This window comes from Homalodisca vitripennis, chromosome 7, assembly GCF_021130785.1.
Source record: "Homalodisca vitripennis isolate AUS2020 chromosome 7, UT_GWSS_2.1, whole genome shotgun sequence".
NCBI lineage: Eukaryota > Metazoa > Arthropoda > Insecta > Hemiptera > Cicadellidae > Homalodisca > Homalodisca vitripennis.
In genome coordinates, this window is record NC_060213.1 from 23,888,878 (window position 1) to 23,907,063 (window position 18,186).

Consider the following 18,186-nt stretch of genomic DNA (forward strand, 5'->3'; position numbering starts at 1 on the left):
ACTTGTACCATTTTATAGATTATGTGTCAACACGTAGAGAATACTATATCAATATTTCTATTAAAAATCAATCATCACATTAACTGTAGTTTTTAAATATAATTTCACAGCCAATGAGAATTATACTTTCGTAAATTAGTGTGATTTGAGAGTTTCAATAGTTTGATTAGATATCTGTGTTTAGTAGCTGTAAAGTAATTTTATTTACTTGCGTGTTACATGTTATACACGTTGACAGTGACAATACACATTAAAGTGTGAACAAATTACAATGGGCTGTAAATTTCCCTACAGGCTTTAACGCGATATAAAGCTTGACATGTTACACCGCTCAATATGTTCAGTACAATAATAGTGCCATGTAACATAGTTCACTATGGTTATTGACATATCAACTATAACATCTTTGAATATAGTAAATGAACATTGCTGTATAACATTTATGTCTATGTATCGCTGAATAGTCTATAATCTAGGCAAATTCACTCTGGAGCCATAATGATTTATTGTGCGAGAAATTAATGACATTTATTCATGCAGTCTTATTCAGAATCAGAGATATATAGGACAATGTGGATTCCGAACCACTTAGGTATGAAGCATACTCATGGTTTTGAATAATTGTACTTCAACGACAAATCAACTTTCAAACTCACCAAAGTCCGAATGGCCGCGCCTTCGGGTTAATTTCATGACTGTGTATGTAATAAAGGAGTTGGCTCAAGCACGGAAGAAGTCTGAAATCTTTTTTTACATAAAAACCTGTTAGCATCCTTTAAAATAAAGAAGAAATTCAACGGCTTAAATATGGTGTTGTAAAGAAATAGATATATTTATCCGGAACAATTCAATATAAAACTTTAGAACTGCTCTCCTAAGGTCACGGTGACGTAATGTTGGCCTTGAAGTAGGTGGAAACAAACGCTTCACCGAATTTATAGTTTGATTTACGCCTTTCTTGTACGAAAAATAATGTCTATACCAGCAACATAATCTTTGATGAAGCGAAATTTACAAAGGTAGAGAATAGAATGTAAGAGTTTGAAGAATATAGAGTCTGTATTCACAATAAACAGAACAAACAATCTTTGTTTTTGTTTCAAAAGATTATTTTTTATCTCAGTTCATTAGATGTGGGGGATTGATTCCAAAATGGAGCTAAATTTACAAAGGTAGAGAATAGAATGTAAGAGTTTGAAGAATATAGAGTCTGTATTCACAATAAACAGAACAAACAATCTTTGTTTTTGTTTCAAAAGATTATTTTTTATCTCAGTTCATTAGATGTGGGGGATTGATACCAAAATGGAGCTAAATTTACAAAGGTAGAGAATAGAATGTAAGAGTTTGAAGAATATAGAGTCTGTATTCACAATAAACAGAACAAACAATCTTTGTTTTTGTTTCAAAAGATTATTTTTTATCTCAGTTCATTAGATGTGGGGGATTGATTCCAAAATGGAGCTAAATTTAAAATTCGTATTGAATCAACACTTCTCACCATAACTATCTTATGTGTAGAAAAACTTGTATGCTTTGCCGTGCATTTCGATCCTGTCTTAAAAAACAATACAATCCTGTCTTTGAGTGTACAATACGTTATACACTCAATTGTGCACTTGTTGATAAATTGAGAAACGTCTCTTCATCTAGATTACACTGGATGGCTGCTTGAAAATCAGATAGACATACTTGTAGTCTAGGTGTCTCTGATGTACAAACTATGCAAAAAGTTCGTTTCTGATCTTCTTCGTCAGCGATCTTTTTGGATTTATTTAAACGTGACTCCAGATTCCAGAAGAAGTCTCTGACAGTGTCAGACGCTGTACTAAAGGGAAGGTGGAATGGAGCTAAACTCAATATTCGCAAAACAATAAAGATTTCATTAATATTTGGAGAAAAAAGTAGGGTCACCGAAGCCAAGATAGTCTGGAAGTTCCATTGTAGTATTATACAATATATAGGGTGTCTCACAAGCACTTGATCAAACTATATAACGTTTTTCAGCCGTTGTCTATCTCTACGTGTGTTTTTGGAATGAATTATCTAATGAACGGTGATAAATTCACGAAACTCGGCAGAAATCTGAATAATTTGGTTTTAAATATTCAGTTACTTTTTTTAGTCAACAAATTTCACAAAAACTGTAAAAAAATTATATATATATAGTCAATTTCAAGGAAATCCAATGAAGCACGGCGATTCATCAAAGAGCCAAGAGAAAGTTTTCTAACAACGTTTGCCCCTGATAATCATTAAAATCTTATTAGAGCGGTGTATTGGTCAACATTTCTAGTCTAAACTCGTTTCATTTTCGAGATTTCCTCGGACATATAACAGATTGCCAATGCCCCAGACAGGTTTAGAGGAAATTATGTCAGCTTACTAAATGAAAAACTTCAATGACACTCAGCCAAATTCATGGTTATACACCATATAGCTGTTTCTTATCTATTAGAAAATTATTTTTCATACAAAATTTAAAGTTTACAGATAATATCTTTCACGAGATATCTTGCACAAGGAAAGTTTCATATTTTTGTCATAAAAGTGAGTTTATAACAGCGTGTCTACTCATAAAGTCACCAAAAGATAATGTTATATGTGTTGTATAGTCAGGCTACATTTCTTAATGTGTCACATGTGAAAATTGCATATAATTGTACTCAGTTAGTTTTTTATCCTATCACTTTTTCATGCATCACAGTTACCCAAAAGATCAATGTAATGATGTTAGCTAACGCTCAGTCATGTAGAAATGAAGCTTCATGTATAATCTAAAGTGTATAGTTCAGTTCGTTCTCTACATACCGTACGGACATACAAACAGACACGCAATTGTTTAGCCCCTCAAATGATAGGCTTCGCTAACGCTCAGTCATGTAGAAATGAAGCTTCATGTATAATCTAAAGTGTATAGTTCAGTTCGTTCTCTACATACCGTACGGACATACAAACAGACACGCAATTGTTTAGCCCCTCAAATGATAGGCTTCGCTAACGCTCAGTCATGTAGAAATGAAGCTTCATGTATAATCTAAAGTGTATAGTTCAGTTCATTCTCTACATACCGTACGACATACAAACAGACACGCAATTGTTTAGCCCCTCAAATGATAGGCTTCGCTAACGCTCAGTCATGTAGAAATGAAGCTTCATGTAAAATCTAAAGTGTATAGTTCAGTTCATTCTCTACATACCGTACAGACATACAAACAGACACGCAATTGTTTAGCCCCTCAAATGATAGGCTTCGCTAACGCTCAGTCATGTAGAAATGAAGCTTCATGTATAATCTAAAGTGTATAGTTCAGTTCATTCTCTACATACCGTAAAGACATACAAACAGACACGCAATTGTTTAGCCCCTCAAATGATAGGCTTCGCTAACGCTCAGTCATGTAGAAATGAAGCTTCATGTATAATCTAAAGTGTATAGTTCAGTTCATTCTCTACATACCGTAACAGACATACAAACAGACACGCAATTGTTTTAGCCCCTCAAATGATAGGCTTCGCTAACGCTCAGTCATGTAGAAATGAAGCTTCATGTATAATCTAAAGTGTATAGTTCAGTTCATTCTCTACATACCGTACGGACATACAAACAGACACGCAATTGTTTAGCCCCTCAAATGATAGGCTTCGCTAACGCTCAGTCATGTAGAAATGAAGCTTCATGTATAATCTAAAGTGTATAGTTCAGTTCGTTCTCTATATACCGTAGAGACATACAAACAGACACGCAATTGTTTAGCCCCTCAAATGATAGGCTTCGCTAACGCTCAGTCATGTAGAAATGAAGCTCCATGTATAATCTAAAGTGTATAGTTCAGTTCGTTCTCTACATACCGTACGGACATACAAACAGACACGCAATTGTTTAGCCCCTCAAATGATAGGCTTCGCTAACGCTCAGTCATGTAGAAATGAAGCTCCATGTATAATCTAAAGTGTATAGTTCAGTTCGTTCTCTACATACCGTACGGACATACAAACAGACACGCAATTGTTTAGCCCCCTCAAATCATAGGCGTCGCTAACACTCAGTCATGTAGAAATGAAGCTCCATGTATAATCTAAAGTGTATAGTTCAGTTCGTTCTCTACATACCGTACGGAACATACAAACAGACACGCAATTGTTTAGCCCCTCAAATGATAGGCTTCGCTAACGCTCAGGTCATGTAAGAAATGAAGCTTCACGTATAATCTAAAGTGTAAAGTTTCAGTTCGTTCTCTACAATACTGTACAGACATACAAACAGACACGCAATTGTTTAGCCCCTCAAATGATAGGCTTCGCTAACGCTCAGTCATGTAGAAATGAAGCTTCACGTATAATCTAAAGTGTATAGTTCAGTTCGTTCTCTACATACCGTACGGACATACAAACAGACACGCAATTGTTTAGCCCCTCAAATGATAGGCTTCGCTAACGCTCAGTCATGTAGAAATGAAGCTCCATGTATAATCTAAAGTGTATAGTTCAGTTCGTTCTCTACATACCGTACGGACATACAAACAGACACGCAATTGTTTAGCCCTCAAATGATAGGCTTCGCTAACGCTCAGTCATGTAGAAATGAAGCTCCATGTATAATCTAAAGTGTATAGTTCAGTTCATTCTCTACATACCGTACAGACATACAAACAGACACGCAATTGTTTAGCCCCTCAAATGATAGGCTTCGCTAACGCTCAGTCATCGTAGAAATGAAGCTCCATGTATAATCTAAAGTGTATAGTTCAGTTCGTTCTCTACATACCGTACGGACATACAAACAGACACGCAATTGTTTAGCCCCTCAAATGATAGGATTCGCTAACGCTCAGTCATGTAGAAATGAAGCTTCACGTATAATCTAAAGTGTATAGTTCAGTTCGTTCTCTACATACCGTACGGACATACAAACAGACAAGCAATTGTTTAGCCCCTCAAATGATAGGCTTCGCTAACGCTCAGTTCATGTAGAAATGAAGCTCCATGTATAATCTAAAGTGTATAGTTCAGTTCGTTCTCTACATACCGTACGGACATACAAACAGACACGCAATTGTTTAGCCCCTCAAATGATAGGCTTCGCTAACGCTCAGTCATGTAGAAATGAAGCTCCATGTAATAATCTAAAGTGTATAGTTCAGTTCGTTCTCTATATACCGTACGGACATACAAACAGACACGCAATTGTTTAGCCCCTCAAATGATAGGCTTCGCTAACGCTCAGTCATGTAGAAATGAAGCTCCATGTATAATCTAAAGTGTATAGTTTCAGTTCATTCTCTACATACCGTACAGACATACAAACAGACACGCAATTGTTTAGCCCCTCAAATGAATAGGCTTCCGCTAACGCTCAGTCATGTAGAAATGAAAGCTCCATGTATAATCTAAAGTGTATAGTTTCAGTTCGTTCTCTACATACCGTACGGACATACAAACAGACACGCAATTGTTTAGCCCCTCAAATGATAGGCTTCGCTAACGCTCAGTCATGTTAGAAATGAAGCTTCACGTATAATCTAAAGTGTATAGTTCAGTTCGTTCTCTACATACCGTACGGACATACAAACAGACAAGCAATTGTTTAGCCCCTCAAATGATAGGCTTCGCTAACGCTCAGTCATGTAGAAATGAAGCTCCATGTATAATCTAAAGTGTATAGTTCAGTTTCGTTCTCTACATACCGTACGGACACACAAACAGACACGCAATTGTTTTAGAGCCCCTCAAATGATAGGCTTCGCTAACGCTCAGTCATGTAGAAATGAAGCTCCAATGTATAATCTAAAGTGTATAGTTCAGTTCGTTCTCTACATACCGTACGGACATACAAACAGACACGCAATTGTTTAGCCCCTCAAATGATAGGCTTCGCTAACGCTCAGTCATGTAGAAATGAAGCTTCACGTATAATCTAAAGTGTATAGTTCAGTTCGTTCTCTACATACCGTACAGACATACAAACAGACACGCAATTGTTTTAGCCCCTCAAATGATAGGCTTCGCTAACGCTCAGTCATGTAGAAATGAAGCTTCACGTATAATCTAAAGTGCATAGTTCAGTTCGTTCTCTACATACCGTACGGACATACAAACAGACACGCAATTGTTTAGCCCCTCAAATGATAGGCTTCGCTAACGCTCAGTCATGTAGAAATGAAGCTCCATGTATAATCTAAAGTGTATATTTCAGTTCGTTCTCTACATACCGTACGGGACATACAAACAGACACGCAATTGTTTAGCCCTCAAATGATAGGCTTCGCTAACGCTCAGTCATGTAGAAATGAAGCTCCATGTATAATCTAAAGTGTATAGTTCAGTTCATTCTCTACATACCGTACAGACATACAAACAGACACGCAATTGTTTAGCCCCTCAAATGATAGGCTTCGCTAACGCTCAGTCATGTAGAAAAATGAAGCTCCATGTATAATCTAAAGTGTATAGTTCAGTTCGTTCTCTACATACCGTACGGACATACAAACAGACACGCAATTGTTTTAGCCCCTCAAATGATAGGCTTCCCTAACGCTCAGTCATGTAGAAATGAACCTCCATGTATAATCTAAAGTGTATAGTTCAGTTCGTTCTCTACATACCGTACGGACATACAAACAGACACGCAATTGTTTAGCCCCTCTAATGATAGGCTTCGCTAACGCTCAGTCATGTAGAAATGAAGCTCCATGTATAATCTAAAGTGTATAGTTTCAGTTCGTTCTCTACATACCGTACGGACATACAAACAGACACGCAATTGTTTAGCCCCTCAAATGATAGGCTATCGCTAACGCTCAGTCATGTAGAAATGAAGCTCCATGTATAATCTAAAGTGTATAGTTTCAGTTCGTTCTCTACATACCGTACGGACATACAAAACAGACACGCAAATTGTTTTAGCCCCTCAAATGATAGGCTTCGCTAACGCTCAGTCATGTAGAAATGAAGCTTCATGTATAATCTAAAGTGTATAGTTCAGTTCGTTCTCTACATACCGTACGGACATACAAACAGACACGCAATTGTTTAGCCCCTCAAATGATAGGCTTCGCTAACGCTCAGCCAAGAGTATTGTCCATTAGACGACAATAAAACCGGAGACCGCATATAGGATGATCGGGAAGGAAAGAGTGAGGGGGGAGACAGATGTTGTGCTGTGGTAGGAAGAGTAACCGAGCGTACAAACCGATGCTTTTAATTACCAACATCAGCATATTGATCAACTCCTTCCCTTGCTCCCCCTCCCCCTCCCCTCCCCCGACCTGTAGGGGTGTCTGACTGTATGCAGAACCAGGTCATACACAGCTTTACACAGCTGCTGCATATCTTCATTGTTGACTGGAGGGGCTTCATAGGCAAATATAAATTGCACGCTTCTATTTTTTTCCTCATTTCCTTTAATATTTACGTTATGGTCAACAACTGGATTTGAAAATAATAGATTTTACTATTTCGATGTTTGTGTCCAAATTCAATTATTACAATTTACTTACAATTTTAATGTGGAAAATATTACATTCGAATTCGAAATTGTGCTACAATTATTTCAACGTTTATTATAAGGGATATGTTTATTTTTGTTTAGCGTGTTATTTTCACAGCCAACTTGATAACTTTAAACCCGTTTTAACATATTGATAATAAAGATTTAGTTCCATTAAGGCTAGTTTACTAACTATTAGTATATATAATTCTGAATTTATTTAAAACTTATAAATAAGAAGCGGTGGAAAATTTTGAAATTAAATCAAACTACTGTTTATAATATTGCTGTTCAAATAGTTCAAATAAATTCCAACATGAGCTACGTTTGAAAAATGTGCAATTCACTTAAGAGAAATGAAACAGTAAGCCGTTCCTTTCAATGTGTATGAAAGTTGTTGTTTCTGTTGATGTATTTGTGATCCAAATACCTAAATGTCTCCTATTTCGAAAAGTAACTTTATATAAAGGACTAAATAAGGAACCATTCTGAAGCATGTCCATATAAAGTTGTGCGTAACTCCAAGAGCATATCCTATAATAATAAACAGACAATCGCACCAAAGTTTACAGTTCTTCGCTCAGTTATTTGCTCATTACTAAAAATACGTCTGGTTGTTTAGTTTGTGCTCAACTTCTACTATTACTTGTTAGGTTAATTATTTTCCATAATATCTTCCTCCACTCCTTCCCCACCAACTTGCGCCAACATTGAGAAATATTCTGGGCTTGACGTCAACCCAATAAATAAATCAACACCGCTGTATATGCAATTTTACCAAGGTATCGTATTATTGGTGGAATATGAACATTTCTAGCATGACAAATTTACTCATTTGATGTTACAAATATATAGCTACTGTGTTTTAAAGACCAATTTAATATTTATAACTGTTATACTATATTTTTGGATCTTTGTTTAAAGTTTACAATTAACAGTGGATGGTTTTGAAAAGATACCAGGATTTCGAACATTTGCAATTTCTATATTACAATATGAACCTACGTTTTGATTTTATACCATATATTAATGTATATTTTCTTGACTAAAATCTCCAAATTTTGACACATAAAGAAGAAGTTAGATTCTAACCCTCGAAACTTAATGTTCTATTTTTAGGAAGGTGGATGTTATTTTCATATATTTGTGAAGGGTTGAAAATATAGTTGAAGAGTAATCGAAGCCGTTAAAGCAGCTATTTTTCGCATCTTTTAACGTAACATTTTAGAGAGAAAGCATCCTTAATACGTTTTATAAAAAAAAATCAAGAAGGGTATATGCGATATTCAAGATTGATTTACATACCTGTAACAGTGTTGAATGTTATTCTGTCCCAAATTAAAATTCCAACTTTTACGTGTTTAACCTATTCATTCACTCAATGTTTAACTAACATGTTTTTCAGAAAGCTGTGTTAGATTTTTGAAGCCACATTTCATACGAAACGCTTAGTCAAAATCCAAATTTGTTTAACATTTTAACGGAAAAAAAGTTAAAATCGTAAAAGATAAAATAAAAGAAAGTTGGATATTCGCTATCAAGTATCACATGGAAAATTTTAATAAATATCCGTTGCTTGGTTGATGATAGTGGCTTATACCGTTACTTGCAATTTACGTTTTTTGTGTAATATGCAAATTTGATACTTATTTTATTAAATATTTCAGTCATTACTCTTTCAGAAACCTTTTTTAAAGAAATTAAAAAATATATCCAAATTTTTTCATCATTCCTCAAGGAGCTGAAGGCGTTTAAACTGTAATTTAGAAGAATCTTACTTTCGCCGAAAAGAAAATAGTTGAAAGGAAGTGGCTGGGCAGTAGTTTCCGGTCTATGTATAATCATGTGGATAGTGTAAATAAGGACGTAGGTACCACTGATTATTATTTTGAATGTTTTGTGTGTAAATAAAGGAAGTGGCTGGGCAGTAGTTTCCGGTCTATGTATAATCATGTGGATAGTGTAAATAAGGACGTAGGTACCAATGATTATTATTTTGAATGTTTTGTGTGTAAATAAAGGAAGTGGCTGGGCAGTAGTTTCCGGTCTATGTATAATCATGTGGATAGTGTAAATAAGGACGTAGGTACCAATGATTATTATTTTGAATGTTTTGTGTGTAAATAAAGGAAGTGGCTGGGCAGTAGTTTCCGGTCTATGTATAATCATGTGGATAGTGTAAATAAGGACGTAGGTACCAATGATTATTATTTTGAATGTTTTGTGTGTAAATAAAGGAAGTGGCTGGGCAGTAGTTTCCGGTCTATGTATAATCATGTGGATAGTGTAAATAAGGACGTAGGTACCAATGATTATTATTTTGAATGTTTTGTGTGTAAATAAAGGAAGTGGCTGGGCAGTAGTTTTCCGGTCTATGTATAATCATGTGGATAGTGTAAATAAGGACGTAGGTACCAATGATTATTATTTTGAATGTTTTGTGTGTAAATAAAGGAAGTGGCTGGGCAGTAGTTTCCGGTCTATGTATAATCATGTGGATAGTGTAAATAAGGACGTAGGTACCAATGATTATTATTTTGAATGTTTTGTGTGTAAATAAAGGAAGTGGCTGGGCAGTAGTTTCCGGTCTATGTATAATCATGTGGATAGTGTAAATAAGGACGTAGGTACCAATGATTATTATTTTGAATGTTTTGTGTGTAAATAATCATTTCGCTATTGTAAAGTTGTAACCATTTTACTGTAGATTAAAAATTTTACCTTTAACTACCACCTCACAAAGTCTAAAGGTTTTTGGACTATAAATGTAACAAGGTGATAATAATTATTTCAGTTTTGTGTTTTCTACAATGTTAGGGTGGTTTATACAGTAGTAGATGATATATGCTGAAGTAGCCATGCTGAACAGAAGCAGCAGCAGCAGTAACCAGGTGCTCAGCGCCAGATATCGATCAGCACCTGCTGCCGACACACAACACGCCGCGGATTCACCACTAGCTCATCTCTGCGGCTACAGCTGTAAACAAACACTACTGTGTTGTAAAATGTGATTGTCCGTTAAATATTACTTTGAAATACTTGTTTGAGTGCATTTTATTACTTTATCGTCAAATTATTTTATAATCTTAGATAAAGTTCAAAATTTCTTATTGTAATACTTATATATTATTATGCACCATACATACATTTATCATCAATACATTTCATAGAGCCCAACTCGATTATCGTGTAGCTGCCACAGAGATACAGACCACAATGTATCTTTTCGGTACTTTTGTGACAAAACTACCTCGAACCCGATTCTTTTCGCCTTAATGAAGGAAAGTTATTCACTTCTTGAGTGTCAAATAAATAAGATTGTCGTGTAGCTGCCACAGAGATACAGACCACAATGTATCTTTTCGGTACTTTTGTGACAAAACTACCTCGAACCCGATTCTTTTCGCCTTAATGAAGGAAAGTTATTCACTTCTTGAGTGTCAATAAATAAGATTGTCGTGTAGCTGCCACAGAGATACAGACCACAATGTATCTTTTCGGTACTTTTGTGACAAAACTACCTCGAACCCGATTCTTTTCGCCTTAATGAAGGAAAGTTATTCACTTCTTGAGTGTCAATAAATAAGATTGTCGTGTCTTATCGCATTGCAGATCTTATCGCATTGCAGATCTTATCCCTTTGCAGATCACAATTTTCAGACTTTATCGCGATTTCCATATTTTATCGAACTGCAACATGGAAAACTTATCGAGTTTAAGGCGCGGCGTTCCTCATTGAATGTACCACTATCTAAATAGTATGAATAACATCTTAACTACAACGGGTTCACTAGAGTGTAAGAACCAAAACCTCTGGGATACCAATATATACAAAACTCTTTTTATAAAATGTTGTAACTTAATGTACACTCGTTTTATTGCAATATACATATTTATTGATAGCAAAGTTTTTAAAAATTAATCACCCGTTAAATTTAAACGTTTTCTGGCCTTGGCTTTCAACATTTTAACATTTTTTACTAGTATTAGAATTTGAGAATAAAGCATTTTAAAACGTGAATTTAAGAAGCAAATTTTTAACATTTATTGCCGATTTTCTTCAAACAGTTTTGGCGTGATGCTGTTTTTCCAAACTAATGTGGTTGTATCTATTTGATTGAAGATGTCTGCTATATGTCTCAAATGCATTAGAAATTAGATTTTATTTTTTTATAGTTTAAGATGGTTTTATAAAGTATAAATATATAAGGAATTTAATTAATATATTTATTATTTATATATTTAATTAATATTACGGAAGTGTAAACCGCTCATTACAATTAGCGACATTGGCCCCTTAGTTACCCAGGCTAAGTATCAGCCATATCGTCAACACGTACTACTGTACAGTGTACCCCTCTCCTCCACCTTGACTTGACACCCTTATCACTTAACCTTTGAACCTTTAATGTCACGTTGTGAATATATGTTAAAACCACATAATATATTCTCTTTCATTTGACAGCAGAACGTCGTGGAAACGTGTGGGTTATAACTGTACATGTTACATCATTTTAAAGTATTTTATGCTCGGTAAACATATTGTATAGAGTTTTCTTCACATAACACTACTATGTGAGAGCTACAAATTCATAGTTAATCGTTCACATATTTTATACTTATCGGTAAACATATTGTATAGAGTTTCCTTCACATAACACTACTATGTGAGAGCTACACATTCATAGTTAATTGTTCACATATTTTATACTTATCGGTAAACATATTGTATAGAGTTTCCTTCACACATAACACTACTATGTGAGAGCTACAAATTCATAGTTAATTGTTCACATATTTTATACTTATCGGTAAACATATTGTATAGAGTTTTCTTCACATAACACTATTATGTGAGAGCTACAAATTCATAGTTAATTGTTCACATATTTTATACTTATCGGTAAACATATTGTATAGAGTTTCCTTCACATAACACTACTATGTGAGAGCTACAAATTCATAGTTAATCGTTCACATATTTTATACTTATCGGTAAACATATTGTATAGAGTTTCCTTCACATAACACTACTATGTGAGAGCTACAAATTCATAGTTAATTGTTCACATATTTTATACTTATCGGTAAACATATTGTATAGAGTTTCCTTCACATAACACTACTATGTGAGAGCTACAAATTCATAGTTAATCGTTCACATATTTTATACTTATCGGTAAACATATTGTATAGAGTTTCCTTCACATAACACTACTATGTGAGAGCTACAAATTCATAGTTAATCGTTCACATATTTTATACTTATCGGTAAACATATTGTATAGAGTTTCCTTCACATAACACTACTATGTGAGAGCTACAAATTCATAGTTAATTGTTCACATATTTTATACTTATCGGTAAATATATTGTATAGAGTTTTCTTCACATAACACTACTATGTGAGAGCTGCAAATTCATAGTTAATTGTTCACATATTTTATACTTATCGGTAAACATATTGTATAGAGTTTTCTTCACATAACACTATTATGTGAGAGCTACAAATTCATAGTTAATTGTTCACATATTTTATACTTATCGGTAAACATATTGTATAGAGTTTCCTTCACATAACACTACTATGTGAGAGCTACAAATTCATAGTTAATCGTTCACATATTTTATACTTATCGGTAAACATATTGTATAGAGTTTCCTTCACATAACACTACTATGTGAGAGCTACAAATTCATAGTTAATTGTTCACATATTTTATACTTATCGGTAAACATATTGTATAGAGTTTTCTTCACATAACACTACTATGTGAGAGCTACAAATTCATAGTTAATCGTTCACATATTTTATACTTATCGGTAAACATATTGTATAGAGTTTTCTTCACATAACACTATTATGTGAGAGCTACAAATTCATAGTTAATCGTTCACATATTTTATACTTATATTATGCTCAAAAGTATGAAAAAATCCGGATTGAACTATGTTTTTATACCCAATGACTCTAAGTTACTACAGTATATACACAGGGTGTTTCAGACCACCAGGGCGCAAACTTCTTTGTTTGAGCTGTTTGATATAGAGCGATGCAATAAACTGTAACCCTAATAAATCTCATACGTCAAAAGTTACAAGGTGTACCCGAAATACAGGGTCACAGGTTCGAATCTCAAAAATTTCAAATAGCAAGATATATCATGTTGCACCTCGTTTTAAACTTCTTTGAACACTGAATAGTTGGTAAAAGGTTTGGAAAATATCTTGTCTTGTAGAAATGACAGTGATTTTCTTGAGTTTTTTATTTTTTACTTTAGTACTTTTGTACTTAAATTTGCGAATTTCAATGTTCAATGAAAAAGCACACGATAAGCTTTCGAATGATATGTCGTTTGACCGTTTCTCTTACAGCAACAAAATTTCCAAATTTTAAAAACTTTGCAGCCCCGTACCCAAAACTGTCTTGGAATTTTTCTATATACTTATGGTTTTAGAAGAATGTTTTCAGAACTGCTACAGGTGTTGCTCTTTACTGTAAACACTTCAATCATTGATAACCACCAGTAATTAAAGCTGTGTGATTAACAGTTTAGTCATTGAATGTAACTCTAACATTAAAATGTTTGAATTTATTTTACTGATTCAAGAAACAAAAAGTATCAATTTAATTATTTTTAGGCTACTAAAAAGGCATCATATGCGTCAATATACATTTTCTACTAATGAATTACTTTGAAATGGGCTGCATCGATTACTGTAACGAATATTCTGGAGTCTTTCAGTTAAACAATTTCACAAAATCTATATTTATAACTGGACCCATAAAACAATTGTGAAATAACTAACAAAGGAATCCACGATTCACGATTAAAAGATATACTTTTTAGGTAAATTGGGCGAATTCCGCGCGAAACTCTTGCGATTCCTTATCTAAGAAAATTATGCGTTTGGGGTGAAACAGGGTCAAGAAGCGTTTTCCATGCCCCGCCACGGTCATCATATGCTAATGCTCCCTCCCTCCCTCCACCCCTCTCGCCCACCACCTCGGGGGCGATAAGTTCCCAGGTTGTGGCTTTTACCCGCAGATGCGCCTAGGTCTTTCCTCGTTTATCCAAATGTCTTCTTTGTTTCTTTCAGTTCCGAAAATTAGAATGTATCCTTTTAAAAAACTAAAAAGCGTGTAGCTTATCCCACACATACCACCAGTATCTAATTATTACTAAGCTTTAGACAATTAAGTTTTATTAGTTTGTAACCTTTAACGAATTTTAGCTTGATTACTTTTTGTTTTAATAATATTTTACACTTCCAAATGCAATCAGTTTTCCACGAGAATAGTGTCCCATAATCGCTTCTGAATCAGAAAATGTGAAAGAAAATCTAAACCTTGCTTAGTCATATTTTGAGCACAAACCCAGATTTTATATAAGTACTATTTGTATTGTCCTTATTACACCAAAACAAACAAGCTCCCTAGCTATTTATATGAGTTTCCTTCTTCTTGGGGACAATAGAACGTCCCTGGATAAAACAATAATTGCATACATTTTAAATATACTGATTAAATTATATTGTAAAGTTTAGTGATACGCTCGTTTCTATTTGTTGTCTTGCCACAATAACTCAAAATGGTCAGTATAATGATTCACCATGAATTTTAATGATGTATATGATAACTATTGCTTGCTGGTTGGTTGATGATGCATTGATGATACCTGGTTACTGTTATGTGAGGTCAACGAACTTAACTCTAGGTGAGTTCGGTTAAAGTTTGGGATGAAATTCTGTAGATACCTGATGTAATCAAAGATCAAAATATCCTCAAGAAGATGATGGTTCTAACTCTGCACGAGTACAAATTGTGTATTTGTATGACATGAATGTTGGTTAATTCTAGGTAGGAGACAAAATGTATAGGTCACCTCATATATTATCGGATTTTTCTTATGGAGATGCAATGTGAGCAATCATAGAATTCCACGGCTGCCTTTTTCACAGACTTAAAAGAAATAGTTGATATTCATGAGTGTGAAGACAGTGACGTCACTGGTGTAGCGTGATATTGGCCGTATATTCTCCTGATTCTCGCACCCCCACACCACGACACCTACTGGCGATGAATCAGCGTGTCAGTCCGCTAGCGTCGCACAGCGCTCCGCCGTGTCGCTGGGGGCGCGCTATCTTGCAATCTGCGCCCTCAATTTGTTACTTGTGATTTGCATGGTAATACCTTGTCAGGGTCACCCACCCCATCCCCTTCACACTTCCAGCACTTCTCCAGAGTGTCTCGGTTCTGTAGCTAGGTATTGTTTCACTTAGTGCACGAATGTGTGCCTGTATCTTGTACAAACCACGACACCTATTGGCGATGAATCAGCGTGTCAGTCCGCTGGCGTCGCACAGCGCTCCGCCGTGTCGCTGGGGGCGCGCTATCTTGCAATCTGCGCCCTCAATTTGTTACTTGTGATTTGCATGGTAATACCTTGTCAGGGTCACCCACCCCATCCCCTTCACACTTCCAGCACTTCTCCAGAGTGTCTCGGTTCTGTAGCTAGGTATTGTTTCACTTAGTGCACGAATGTGTGCCTGTATCTTGTACAAACCACGACACCTATTGGCGTTGAATCAGCGTGTCAGTCCGCTGGCGTCGCACAGCGCTCCGCCGTGTCGCTGGGGGCGCGCTATCTTGCAATCTGCGCCCTCAATTTGTTACTTGTGATTTGCATGGTAATACCTTGTCAGGGTCACCCACCCCATCCCCTTCACACTTCCAGCACTTCTCCAAAGTGTCTCGGTTCTGTTGCCCGTTATTGTTCACTTAGTGCACGAATGTGTGCCTGTATCTGTATCTGTTCATAACATATCACTGGTATAAGATTTATGTCATATCAAATATACTTAGCAGATTTATTTCAGTACCCATATTTTAGTGAATGCACATAAAAATCGTAATATAAAAAAGTTTTATTTTAAATATACCTACCCTTAAAAATTGGGTTTTCCTTTTAAAAATATTTAATTGAGAGTATTTCTCTTTTCCATTGTCAATTGTCTTACATATTTACTTACATACTAATAAGTAAATTTCACTCCGTCTCAGTAATTAAAAATATTCTACAGTTACAAAATTATTAGTTTTTAATTGATACTAGTTAAACCTATGAGCATAGAAAAACTATAAAAATCATACGATCTTAAGAACAAGACAGAAAGTAACTTTGGATTAGATTTGCGATATCTCTCCGAGGGTAATAAAAGTTATGTCTTCTGTAGAATAAACGTTAACATTTCAATAATTGTAGCTCGGTTATCAGGAATATGATAATCAATATGCTGAAAAGGAAAGAATGTTAGCGATGTAATAAACCCTCTGATTACTTTACTAACTTTATCTACTGAGGGATCTGCCGCTACATCAATATTTTTCGGAATTAGGAAGAATCTGTGAATAATATTGCAGATCATCGCTCCTTGCTATAACAACTTCACGGACAATGCTATCAGAATCAATCTAATCGAATTCTTCGACTCTGGTTGTCTGGCTTACCCCAAGGGTTCATCCTGGGACCACTGATTTTTTTATTCCTTTAGCATTGAACTTCCAGTATGTACTGAACGTAATGGCGGTACAATATGTTGATGATGATTGTTTTGTTTTCGAGGTCCTCCACGTTAAGTCTTTAAAGGAAAATATTATTATCTAATCACATAGGATAATTAAAGATTTCAAAATCTCCCCAGAACAATAATCATAACAACGACAGTTGTACTCATATGAAGTTTGTTTCTTGGAATTAATTGTTATATATTCAGATAACAGAAGTTTGGTCTCAGATAAATTATTCAGTACACATTACTTAGTTCCAAATCCGTTTTAAGTTTCGTGTAGTTCCTGATAGTCGGTACCTCGTAAGAAAGACTCTTTACAATAAGGACGAAATCGGTCGTCAATTTTACGATATTCAGGTGCAGTTAATAGTGGAATCCTGTAAATTTAATATTCTTACCTTATTTAGGAATCGAGGAAAATAAATCAATTTCAGTAATTACATTTTTGTATCCAGAATTTGAACTACATCATGTGTTTACGATAGTATAGTTTCCCCTTTATTTTAATAATTTATAGTGGGTTTTATATCTACACCGAACAATAAGGATATCCTAACGTATTCAGTTCTATGTTATTGACAACTACTGATACAGTTACAGATACAAATACAGTTGTAGGATAGTCAGAGTCACTCTGGCAAGACAAGAGAGGGATAGAGAGAGAGAGAGAGAGAGTTAGAGAGAGAGAGAGAGTTAGAGAGAGAGAGAGAGAGAGAGAGAGAGAGAGAGAGAGAGAGAGAGAGAGAGAGAGAGAGAGAGAGAACACAAAGTGGGAAGGAGTGGAGCTGATTTGCATGATGATTCTGGGAGCGGCGAGAAGCTTAACCTTATCAGTCCCTCAGCCGCTGATAGCAGGTCTTGGCAGAGTAAATCCGCTTTTATTTCAGAAAGGAACATCTCTTCTAACCAGTAAACTGCTGTAATTTCAGGCGTAGTTGTATATGTGTACATACTTAGAATTTTACAATGTTAGTTTATTGTTACAATAGCTATTAGTTTTGCGAAATTATCTATGTAGTGTTGTTTTATTTTAATCACCTATATTCATTTTATTTTTAAAGCACTTTTTGCATCATTCAGGACACACGTTAATAATAATTCAATGGACTTTATACAAGAATTAA